Below are 11,960 nucleotides of genomic sequence, written 5' to 3'. Positions count from 1 at the left end.
ACTCCATTTTGGTAGTTTGTGTCTTTCTAGAAATTTACCATTTCATCTAAGTTATTCCATTTGTTGGCATATAAATGTTTAGAGTATTCCTTTATAACTCTTTTTGTCTCTGTAAGGTGAGTAGTAAGGTCCCCTCTCTCATTTCTAATTTTAGAAATCTGAGTCTTTCCTCTTTTTTTCTTAGTCAAACTAGCTAAAGTCTGTCAATTTTGTTCATCTTTTCAAATAACCAGTTTTGGGTTATGCCTTTATTTTCATTCGTCTCAAAGTGTTTTCAGATTTCTGTTTTGATTTTGTCTTTGATCTATTGGTTATTAGAGCATGTTGTTTAATTTTCACATATCTGTGAATTTCCCACATTTTTGCTGCTATTGAATTTTATTTCATTCCATTCTGTTCATAGAATATACTTTATATTATTTCTATTCTCTCAAATTTATTGAGATTTGCTGATGACCTAGCATAAGATCTAACGTTCCATGTACTTTTGATAAGACTATATATCCTATGAAGTTTGGTTGGAGTGTTCTATAGATGTCTGTTAAGTATAAATGGTTTATAATGTTGTTAAAATCTTCTATTTCTTTGTAGGTTTTCTGTCTAGTTGTTCTATCCATTATTGAAAGTGGGATATTAAAATCTCCAACTATTATTCTTATATTATATCTCCCTTCATTTCTGTCACTTTTTGCTTCAATATTTTGGAGCAAAAATGTCTGGAGCCAGCCTAGATAATTCCCTCAGTCTACCTCCATGTAGAAATATACTGGCCTTCTCTTTCATAAAGCATCCTTCTTAGACTCCTCACTTTCATGGGAATGTGTCATCTGAAATGGTAAGCCCAGTACTTACTTAGTAATATAGATTATCTGTACTGTGAGTGCTTTTCTTGTAGCATGTGTTAGTCAGCTCAGGTTGCCATAACAAAATACCATAAACTAGGTGGCTAAAATAGAAATCTATCACTCACAGTTCTGGAGGCAGGAAGTCCAAGATCAAGGTGTCAGGTTTCATTTTTCCTGAGGCCTCTCTCCTTGGCTTTACGAGAGCCTATCTCATCATTTCCTCACATTGTCTTTTCTCTGTACATGTATATTCTGGTATCTTTTCCTCTCACAGGGACACCAGTCCTGTTGGATTAGGGTCTCACTCTTATGACCTTATTTAACCATAATTACTTCTTTAAAGGCCTTATTTTCAAATATACTCACATTGTGGACTAAGGTTTCAACCTATGAATTTTGTGGGGGACACAATTGAGTCTATAACAGAACATAATCTGAAACTGACTGCCATTGAGCACTTACCAAAAAACAAAACCAAACCAAAACCTGGGTACATATCCCTCTAGTCCTCCTGGAATCTAATGAAATGAAATTAAAGAAATGTAAAAAAAAAAAAAAAAAAATTCTGTATCATCAATAAGCATGAGAAGGCTCAACAACACATGAGAGATTTCAACAAATTGGTGGCCCATGTAGAGTAGGTGGAAGGTATTGTCAATTGAAACAGTAGAGGGAGCAACCATCAGACATATGCTCCATGGGTGCTGCAAGGGAGATGGGAATTGATCTGCCTTGGGGAACATGGGCGATTATTGGGCTCAGAAGATCTGACAGAGGGCAGAAGTTACAAGTGGGGCCAAAAAACAGGGAATTTATTAAAAGTCTGGGCACACAAAGGATGTACCCTTCAGGGCCCCTGCCTAACCACTCAAAGTAGTCAGGAAATTTAGCATTTAACTCAAGGGAAAAACCCAGAGGACTGTTTACTAAAGACATGGATGCTCTCTAGAGAATTTTGAAGTTTCTAGTGTGGGTTTTGGCTGCCTAGAGTAAATACCTGATCTCATTTTGGCATTTGGGGATCCCTAAGCCTTCTCTTAAATAAGAATGTCAATCATAAATCACTAGGAATAAGAGAAAACCCAGCAGCAGAAAAGCCAAATTTAAAGAAAGAGAAAATGAAAAATTCAGAAAACGAAGATTTTTAAAATGTATTTTAAGTGTATTTTTAGTATGCTCAGGAAAAACTGAGACATTATGACCCCCTGAAAACAGAACAGTGTGCCATAAAAGAGAATAATCAAAAAGCAAAGAAAGAGCTCTTGGGAAAGAAAATCTTGAATATTAGTAGCAAAAACAGAGTTTTAAAATATAATAGATGAGTAAAGAAATCCTCTCAAAAATATAGAATGAGAGAAAATGAGGCACAAAGGATCAATCCAAATAGAAGTTTAAGGAAAAAAGCTGAGTAAATATTCCAGGAAATAGAACAAAGAAGACTAGACAATAGGAGAGGACATATGAGAAAATTATTTTCTTAGGCTCAACGTCTGAATAATAAGTCTGGAAGAACGATGGGATCTACCGATTGAACGGGACCATAGAATGAGTAAGGAAACTGCCTGTACACACTGCTATAAAATTTAGATTGTTGAGAATAAAGAGAAAGTCCTAAAAGCTGCCCAGAGAGTAAACAGATTACCTACAAAAACTCAAGACTCAAACTACCGCCACACTTCTCATCTAGAACACTGGAAGTGAGAAGAAAATAGAGCAAGGCCTTCGATGTTTTGATGTAAACTAAGTTTTAACCTAAAATTCTGTGCCTAGACAAATTACCAATCATGTGGGGGTGAAGAGGGAACGATAAAGACACACTGAGATATGCAAGGACTTAGAGAATTTAATCCCTTCATACCTTTTCTGAAGAAGTTACTTGAAGATTGAAGAAAATACAAGAAAGAGAAAGATCGGGTTTGGTTAACCATTGAGAGGTTGAGCAGTGAAGACAAACCCAGAGGTGACACAATTCAGCAGCTCCAGAGAACACATAGGCCTGATGGGAGCTGAGGACAAAGAGCATGGCGTAGACTCCCCCCTGAGAAAGGGGACTCCAAGCATAAAGATCCCAAACAACAGACTGCACAACCGCAGGGATGTAAAAGTGTGAGGATATTCAATTCTATTTCTGAACAAGAAATAAAAGTTTATTAGAAACTATAGGCAAAATCAAAAACTGTAAAAGAAAATTATGGTCCATTTCAGTAAATTCAGTATGTTTTATGTAATATGTAAAATGTAGTATGATTTTAAATGCTTGGAAAAATGAAATCCAGTTGACTCTGATGTTAAGAAGATTTTCCTTCAAGTGACTCATGGATTGTGACCCACTAGGAAGAAAATATGATCCTAGCATACAACTTGATCTAAAAGTAAATAATAATTTTATAACCATGATAACATAACTATTTGATTTTAAGTAAGTCAGCATATTAAAAAAGCAAGGGTATTGAATATAATACAATGGTAGCAACCTTTAGCAATATTTACAATTTGAAAATAAAAGTATAATTTACAAAAGAAGGGCTACAAAAGGAGAGGAAATTTAGAGGTGTTAAAATCTTTATCTTATATAGAGAGCAATTACATACTAATGGAATATGAAATCGAGTTTTATTAGTATAAGTTTTTAGAAAAACCGAAAACAGTTATCAATCTGAGATGAGTAGTATAGTTCAGCTAAATCTAAAATTGAAATTTGCAGATTATCTAAAATTTATAAATCAATAAATAGCATTTTATTTAATATTATGAAAGGAACCACTAGAACTAAGCAGTGTGATAATTGCCTCTGAGGAATGAATCTAGAGGGTGGGAGGATTAGAGGAAGTCTGTCGCTTGTGTCAAAGCTATTATCTACTATTTGATACTTTACTGTATACATGTATTATTCTGGTAGAACTTTTTCTTTTTGATAAAAATATTTATCAAAAGTCATCAAGAAAAGCTATCTTTGTGGAAGATAGCCAAGAACAGACAATCTGATCCTTCCTTTATACATATTCTTGGACTAAAGTCAGAGCATCCTAGTATTGGGTACATGGGCTATATTGTTTGGGCTCCCCAACCAGAATGTTACTTTGATTGAACTGATTAAGCATTGCAGTACGAATCTCCATTGAAATCTTCTTTATAAGAAGCAGCCCTGAGTAACTTATTGTATTTACTGTATGGATATTTTTAAAGACATGCCTCCTGCCTTCCTATGAGAAGCCTCAGACTTAGTGCCAAATATAAATGTGCCTCTCCTAAGCACTGATTAGCTCTTGTGATCACTGACTGGGCTAATACACCGCATTTCCTTCTCTGTGTCATCTCAGAATCCAATAGGTGATCCACTCCTAGACCCTTAAAGCAGACATTATTCCAACTCACTTAGTTATCTTTGCATTTGATCTAGTGCATGTCTGTAAACGGCCTTAAATCCTTTCTAAAAAGAGATGGAGGGAAGGGAGGTAGGGAGGGGAAAGGAGAAAAATTAGTACATAGATTGAATAAGGTTCTTCAGAGGAAAAAGATAGAAACATGTAATGTAAAGCCTATGGATGCTGTTAGATAGCCCACAAGTTCTTTGAAACTATATTCAAAATGTTGAGATCACATACAATTCCTGGTAAGTGAGTTCACAATTTTCATTATAATTTTAAACGGGTTTTTAAAAATGATGAAAGATCACTGAAAAAGTCCAGCCCTGCCATATATGCTTTGATTCAGTAAGAAGTTTAAAATATTTTTTTTTTCTGTATACACTTTCAAGAGCTTATCCATGATTCAAAAAATTACTTTGTTGGATGTGAGGGCGATCTGGCTGCGACATCTATCACCCCATTGATGGCCAGAGTTGATTCAGCTGATCTGGCTGGCTAAGCAGATGTCCTCTTCCTCCCTGACCACTCCATGTGTACCCTTCCCGAAACTGCACGCTCAGTAGAAGAGAACGACCTTCCACGATAGAGGAGAGGACCGTTCTTCAGTCAAGGCTATAGGAGTAGCTTTGCTTCCCTGCTAGAACCTCCAAACAAGCTCTCAAAATTTTCCTTTGCAGCTCCTCAATTCTAATATTCTAAAAACGTCTTTAAAGAAACTACAGATTCAGGGGAATGAAAATTGAGACAACAATGAAAGACTACTACACACCTATGAGAATGGCCAAACTCCTTAACACTGATGCTAATGAGGATGTGGAGCAACGGAATTCTCATACATTGCTGGTGGGAATATAAGATGGTATAACCAATTTAGTAGACAGTTTGGCTGTTTCTTACAAAACTAAACATACTCTTAGCATGTGATCCAGCAATTGTGCTTCTTGGTATTTACCTGAAAGAATTAAAAACTCAGGTTCAAACAAAAAACACACAGATGTTTATAGCAGCTTTATTCATAGTTGCCAAAACTTAGAAGCAACTAAGATGTCCTTCAGTAAGTGAATGGATAAATAAACTGTGGTACATCCACACAATGGAATATTATTCAGCACTAAAAAGAGATGAGCTATGAAGCCACTAAAAGACTTCTTCTTAGCGGAAACTTAAATGTATATTGATAAGTAAAAGAAGCCGGTCTGAAAAAAACTGTATGACTCCAATTATTTGACATCCTGGAAAAGGTAAAACTATGGAGACAATAAAAAAGATGAATGGTTTCTAGAGGTGGGAGGGATGGGAGAGAAGACTAGGCAGAGCACAGAGAATATGGGGGTCAGTAAAAATACTCTGCGCAATATCCTAATGATGGATGCATGTCATTATACATTTGTCCAAACCCATAGAATATACAGCACCGAGTGAACTGTAATGTGAACTATGGTCTTTGGGTACTTATGATGTGTCAATGTAGGATCATCAATTGTTAACAAATGTACCACTGTGGTGTGAGATGTTGATTATGCAGGAAGCTGTATATGGTGGGGTCAGAGGTTATATGAGAAATCTCTGTACCTTCCCCTCAATTTTGCTGTGAACTTTAAATTGCTATAAAAAAATAAATGAAATCTTAATAAAAAGGAAACTAAAAATTGAGGACTCAGCAATTAGTTATTTTAAAATCAATTTTATAAATAACACCTTTTTCCGATTATTAATATATATATGTTCATTGTTTCAAGAAAGAAATAAAATATTACCAATTAACTGTTAACAATTTTGGAGAAATACTCTTCCAGTCTTCTCATTCATCAGCTTGTTTTTGAATGTTATAAGATTTATAGGTTTATGATAAGAGGTATTTGATTTTTTTATAAGACAAAAATAATATGTTATAGCTCAAAAAAAAAATGTATCCCCTGAACAGTCAGTCACTAAAGAGTTGTGGCAGAGCTTAAAGGCCATAGGATTTGTTGTTCTACATCCAGATTTATCACTCCCACGTTAAATAGCTACAGTATCTTGAAGGGACACTTTACTTTCACAAGTCTCTATTTTCTCATCTGCATGTTGGGGACAATAATAATAATATCAAAATCTCTTTCATCTACTTTTCTGGTGTGTTATGGTCAGATGAGAAAATATAAATTGAAATGCTTTGTAACTTTTAAATAGCTTATGCCCATTTTTCTGCGGATCCCAAAAATGTTGCTATTTCCCAAGATATTTTGAAATTTCCTCTTTTGGAATTGCCCAGAAAAATCCATGTACAAGTTACCAAGAAAGAAACAGCTCATTAATGGTTAGGTTTTATTTTGACCTATGTGGGACTCAGCTTGATTGCCTATATTATTAACCATATCCCCTCTGTCACTTTTTAAAGATCAAACCTACTTCTGAATATGAATTATTCTGCAACAGTGAGAATATAACTAACATTCGATATTCTCTGATGTAAAAACCACAATTTTAGATAAGATCTTTCTAATTAATGTTTAACTTTCCAATGTCGGGATTTTGAAAAGAAAAACATTCATTCTGATATATATCTAAGTTTGTTTTTTACTTTTTTAAAAAAATATTTCACATAGTTCTGGTCATGTCATGATGCAGGCTGATTTATCATTGTAATCCTTATGTGTTTTATTTAACTTCAATATCAATACTTGTTTTACTTTATAATTTGTATGCGATGACAAAGAGAAGGACAGAAATGCACACTTAAAAATGATTAAGATGGTAAATTTTATAGTATGTGTTTTCACTACAATAAAAGACAAATAAATAAATAAAAAGAAAGACACAGAGACTTAGATCATAAGGTGTATGAGCAACTGTGAATACAAGTCACTGAGCTCAGTACTAATGTTTCATTACCAAGAAATAAAAAGTCTTGAAAGGAGCTAATAATTAGTTCTATTGCCCCACTCTAATACACTTGTTATCAAAAATGACATTAATATGAGCAAAAACATAGCACAAAACCAAAGACCTTCCTCCACTTTCAAATTATACCAAAAATTTAGCCAAATTCAGCAAACAATAGGAATACAAAATGCATTCCTTAGAATATTTTTTATGGTTACAGGAGGAAAATGGTCATTTGCTAGAATAGTTGCAACCTGCCTCCTAAAACTCTCCCGTCCCTTTTCTGACAGTCACAAGTTGAGTAATTATTCTTAATTTGTAAAGCCTAACATCATTCCGTTGCATTCTATTACAAACATATCTTCCATTATTTTGTTTTGATGATCAGGTCTTAGCAATCACTGTGAGATGGGATTGATGCAGATGCTACAGATGGATGTGTCATAATAGCTTTAAACCACCAGAAGGAGCTCTAAAACAGACTACTGGGAAATATTAGACCTGCTGGCAAAGAGGAGGAAATATAATATTGTCTACAGATGGAGAGTTTAAACCACATTAAAACTTAATAAAGAATTGCAAAGTGGCTGAGGGAATTATAACACTAAAAAGTGTTTAGAAGACAAAATACAAATGCCTAAAGGCGTTAGGTTAGTACTGTATTTTTGTGTGTTTTTTCAAAATGGGAAAAATGCACAAGAAATATTGATTCAATTAGTGGAGCCAAATAAGCCAGGAGATTGTAAATGAGTATATTTACACAGAGTTTCTCAATCCCTCCATCTGCCAAAATAGTCCTTTCAGTGGGGTTAGCTTTATATGTGAACTTCAGAGGATGATTTGAAAGATGCCGTAAACGTCCCTTAATCAGAAATCTCTCTTCTGAATTGTCCCCTGGTACCTGAAATTCTTAAGACTTACATCCAATCTTAAGAGCTTTAATTATGTCTTCATATTCTTAACATCTTTGAATGAGTTAAAGCTTTATCTCAATTTGGATGTCTAACATTGATTATTGGCAGAATTTAGCTTTCACCATGTAATTCTTCACTATATATCATCATACAATAGGAAGGCAAGGCTTCGAGGATTTACTAGATGATGATTTTAATGATGGAGAGAAGTCCAGGTGTACAAAGGACTGTCTGTCGCCAACGGAATATTGTATTGGGAAATCTGCCAGGACCTTGGGTATCTGTGAAAAGAGCAATATCATCTACAAAGTAACAGCAAAGAAGCACCAACATGGTAACAAACTCCCTGTATTCATTTGCTGTGACCACAATAACAAAGTACCACTGGGTGGCTTAACCAACAGAAATTTATTTTCTGAAAATTCAAGATCTTCTGAGGCCTCTCTCCTATACTTGTAGATGGCCTTCTTCTCCGTGTGTTTTCACGTGTACATGTCTGCATTCAAAGTTCCTCTCCTTATAAGGACACGAGTCACATTTGATTAAGGCCCACCCTCATGACCTCTTTCTGCTTCATTACCTCTGTAAAGACCTTGTCTCCAAATGGTCACATTCTGAAGTACTGAGGGTTAGAATTTCAACATATGATTCTGAGGGAGAGACAATTTGGCTCTTCTTCCCAGTATTGCCCGCACTTCTCAAAATTCTACAGTGCAGTGGAGGGGAGGCTATGAAGCAGTAGAGAGAGTCTGAGTTTTGGGGTTAGGCATGTATTAAAATGCCAGCTTAACCATTTCCAAGGAGTGTGACCTGGGGAAATTAGCCTCTTACCCTTCACACAGCCAACAGGACCCTTTGCGACCTGACTCCCATCTCTCGCCAGCAGAGCCTTGCTCAATGAAAGGGGCCTGAGCCATGTAGAATTTTCAACCAAAAAAAAAAAGATAAAACAGAGAATTAAAACTGTGGTATGTTTTTAAATGTTTATTTAATCAACCAATGCTTTAAACATTCATTTATACTAAGCCTGTATATACAGTCTCACGTGGGGATAAGATCAAGAGTTAAATGCTAGGGTCTTTTAAACTTGAGGCCAGAGCCTTTAGCCACACGCCGAAGCACCTCACAGAGTCTGTGCTCCTATGACTTTCCGTCATTTTGCCAGGTTCCTTCACGCTTGAGGCTCTTCCCTCACCGTACTAGAAGATTAATCTCTCAGGTTGAGACTCCAACATCATTTCCTTAGGGAAGGATTCCTCCACCCTCAGCTGCCAGAATGTGAGTGTGTCACAGGGATGATTTCAGTGAGGCCACTGCTCTTGGAGGGCTCTGTACTTAATCTTTGTAGCAGTGACCACAGTTGTAATGAAATAATTCACTATATAATTGGTTGTTTAATCTCTGCCCCTCCTGCTAGATAGACAAACAGGAATTTCATCTATCTTACTCAAACCTAATCCCCAGGGTCCAGCAGAGGGCCTTGCCCATGTGTGTGTTCATTGACTATACCTGAGTCAACTGATAAGTGAATTTAAGGTGAATGTGGCTGTTCAGGATTCAGTCATCCAGGAATAGACTTTTGATGCTTTCATCTACAAATGTCAAGGTTTACCTTTCATTTACTCCAAAATAATCCCTGCAAAACTTTAAAGTTTAAAATATCCTTATTAGTCTATGGCCATGCTACCCTAAACAAGCCCAATCCCGTCTGATCTCGGAAGCTAAGCAGGTTCAGGCCTGGTTAGTACTTGGATGGAAGACCGCCTAGGAAGACAGGTGCTGTAGGCGTAAAAAAAATAAAAAAATAAGGGATTGTAAACTGATAAGGTCCTTGCAATCTGTGAGGTCAACCAAGGATTGCCTCGCCTAAAAAATTATTATATATATTTATCCATATATCATCAACAGTACAGATGGTGTGACTTTTTAGTCGCTAATGATAAAACCTTCTGGAAATTATATCATTCAAAGAATGTCATCATCTAGCATCTGCTGGATGATGAAATCTGTTGCTGAAAACAAAAAACATGTTCCTGGTATTGTCCCCTTTTGATGGTTTAATTTTCACAGTGGTAAGCTTGAGTAGCAGGAACATATGTATCTATTTGTTCATTTTTCATGGAAAAAAAATCTATTTATGAATAAAGAAACGAAGATCAAGTGGCCAGCAACAAAACAGCAAAAACAGCGTTTTACTCTGGCTCCCATTCAGTCTGTAGGCAGAATGTGTCCTCCATGTTTTTTACCCAGATAAACAAATTTTTTCACACATATGAACCAGGAGCCCAGTCGGGCCCAAAGGACTGTCCACGCCTATTCTGCACCAGTTGTGTTAATGAGTATCAGTTAATAACCATAATGGAAGCAACATGCAGATATTACATAATTCTCAACTGCTCGGATTTACCTCTACTAAAATTTAAAATCTAGAAACTGGGATATTACCAACATAAAAAAAAAAAAAAATAGAGTCTGGCTGCTGTGGCCTGCATGAATTAGGATTATCTGCAGCTAGCTAAGAGAAGGAAAAAGGGAAGGATCCAAGACCAGGGTAACTTATTCATTCGACAAACGTTGACTCTATGGCTGCCAAACTCTTAGGCACCGTCCTAGGAGTGGCGGCGGAAATTTGGTCCTGCCGCCGCAGACCACGCACCACACTGGAGACGGGCGAAAGGGTCTGGAGCTGTCTCAGGGCCCGCTGTCTCCTAGATGCCACCCAGGAGAATCAGTCACCCTAACTCGCTCTTTTCCTCTACTTGCATTTCCAGGTAGCTCAGAAGTTTGCTGTGGCTAGTAATATTTTCCTGTCCTAAACAGTATTATTACCCCCTTCCACCAAACTTGCACATCATCCTGTGTTTTTTATCTAATTTAGTGGTATCACCATCTACTTCAGTATATTCTGTAGTAATTTTGTCTTTCTTTCTAGCCTCTATTTTCCATGAGTAATCTTTTTAAAAAACATAGAATTGATTATTTACTCGACTCTTTTTCAATCCAAAACTGTGTCCGGGCTCTCCACAGCCAATGACATCAAAACTAAACTCATCCTCACTCCTGCAAACACGCACAAGCTCACACCCACCTCCTGCTCCCACGTTCACACCTCCTGTATTCTGCGCCCGAACCGATCTCCTAAACAGGCTGATTTTCAAACAGGCTGCGATTTTTCATGATCTATCTTTTAATCTCCCTCTGTGTTCCCTCTGCCTGAGATTCCTTCCTTTCTCTCTCCAGCTGGAGCAATCTAATTTATTTTCAGGCCTAACTCCTTCTTGAACTACTTGGCAGAAGAAAATTTCTGCTTCATCTGGGCCTCAACAGTCCTTTGTTCATATCCCTATTGTAGCATTTATCATGTTGGTTCTGTTTAATTGTGGACATGTCTACTTACTTTACTAGGTTATAGAGTCTTTGAAGACAAGCGACCATTTTATTTTTATCTCCAAATTTCCAGTGTCTGCTGTAGAATTTAGCACAATGCATGACACGGAGTAAGTATTCTATAATGATTCTTGAATTAAGTTCTTTGTTCATAATTATGGATACTCGAGGTGTTTGAATTGACAGAGGTTTGGGGTATTTATGCCAGCTCTCTTGCATACTCTAAGGCTAATGCTCTTTAGGTAGCATGAAATTACAAATCCCTTTAGCAAGTTTAAATGTAATAACTCATGTATGGACACTTGTTTACATTGGGGTTCTTTGGTTGCAAGCCAAAAACTATATGTTTAGGTTCCGGTTACTTTAGCAAAAAGAAAGTTTTCTGGAAAGATATCAAGAGTGTAGAAATCCAATGAGCAGGCTGGAGAAGAAGGGTTCTTGTGAGCTGAAACCCAGTTAACTCCAGAGACAAGTAAACAAGAGAAACAGGAATTAAGTGGCAGCAAGAACAGCTTTGCCTAGTTAGTGAGACTAGAGTCAGTCAATTCAGCCATCCTCAGTCTCTGATACACTCTACTCAA

At 36.5% G+C, this 11,960-nt stretch overlaps 1 pseudogene; it reads left to right on the top strand.

The window, feature by feature from the left end:
- The first annotated feature begins 9,662 nt into the window (after positions 1-9,662).
- Positions 9,663-9,780, top strand: LOC111739001 (annotated as a pseudogene).
- Positions 9,781-11,960: the final 2,180 nt, after the last annotated feature.

This window comes from Pteropus vampyrus, unplaced genomic scaffold (genome assembly GCF_000151845.1).
Source record: "Pteropus vampyrus isolate Shadow unplaced genomic scaffold, Pvam_2.0 Scaffold45, whole genome shotgun sequence".
NCBI lineage: Eukaryota > Metazoa > Chordata > Mammalia > Chiroptera > Pteropodidae > Pteropus > Pteropus vampyrus.
The sequence above is the reverse complement of the archived record's forward strand: the minus strand, read 5'-3'. Positions and strand labels throughout refer to the sequence as shown.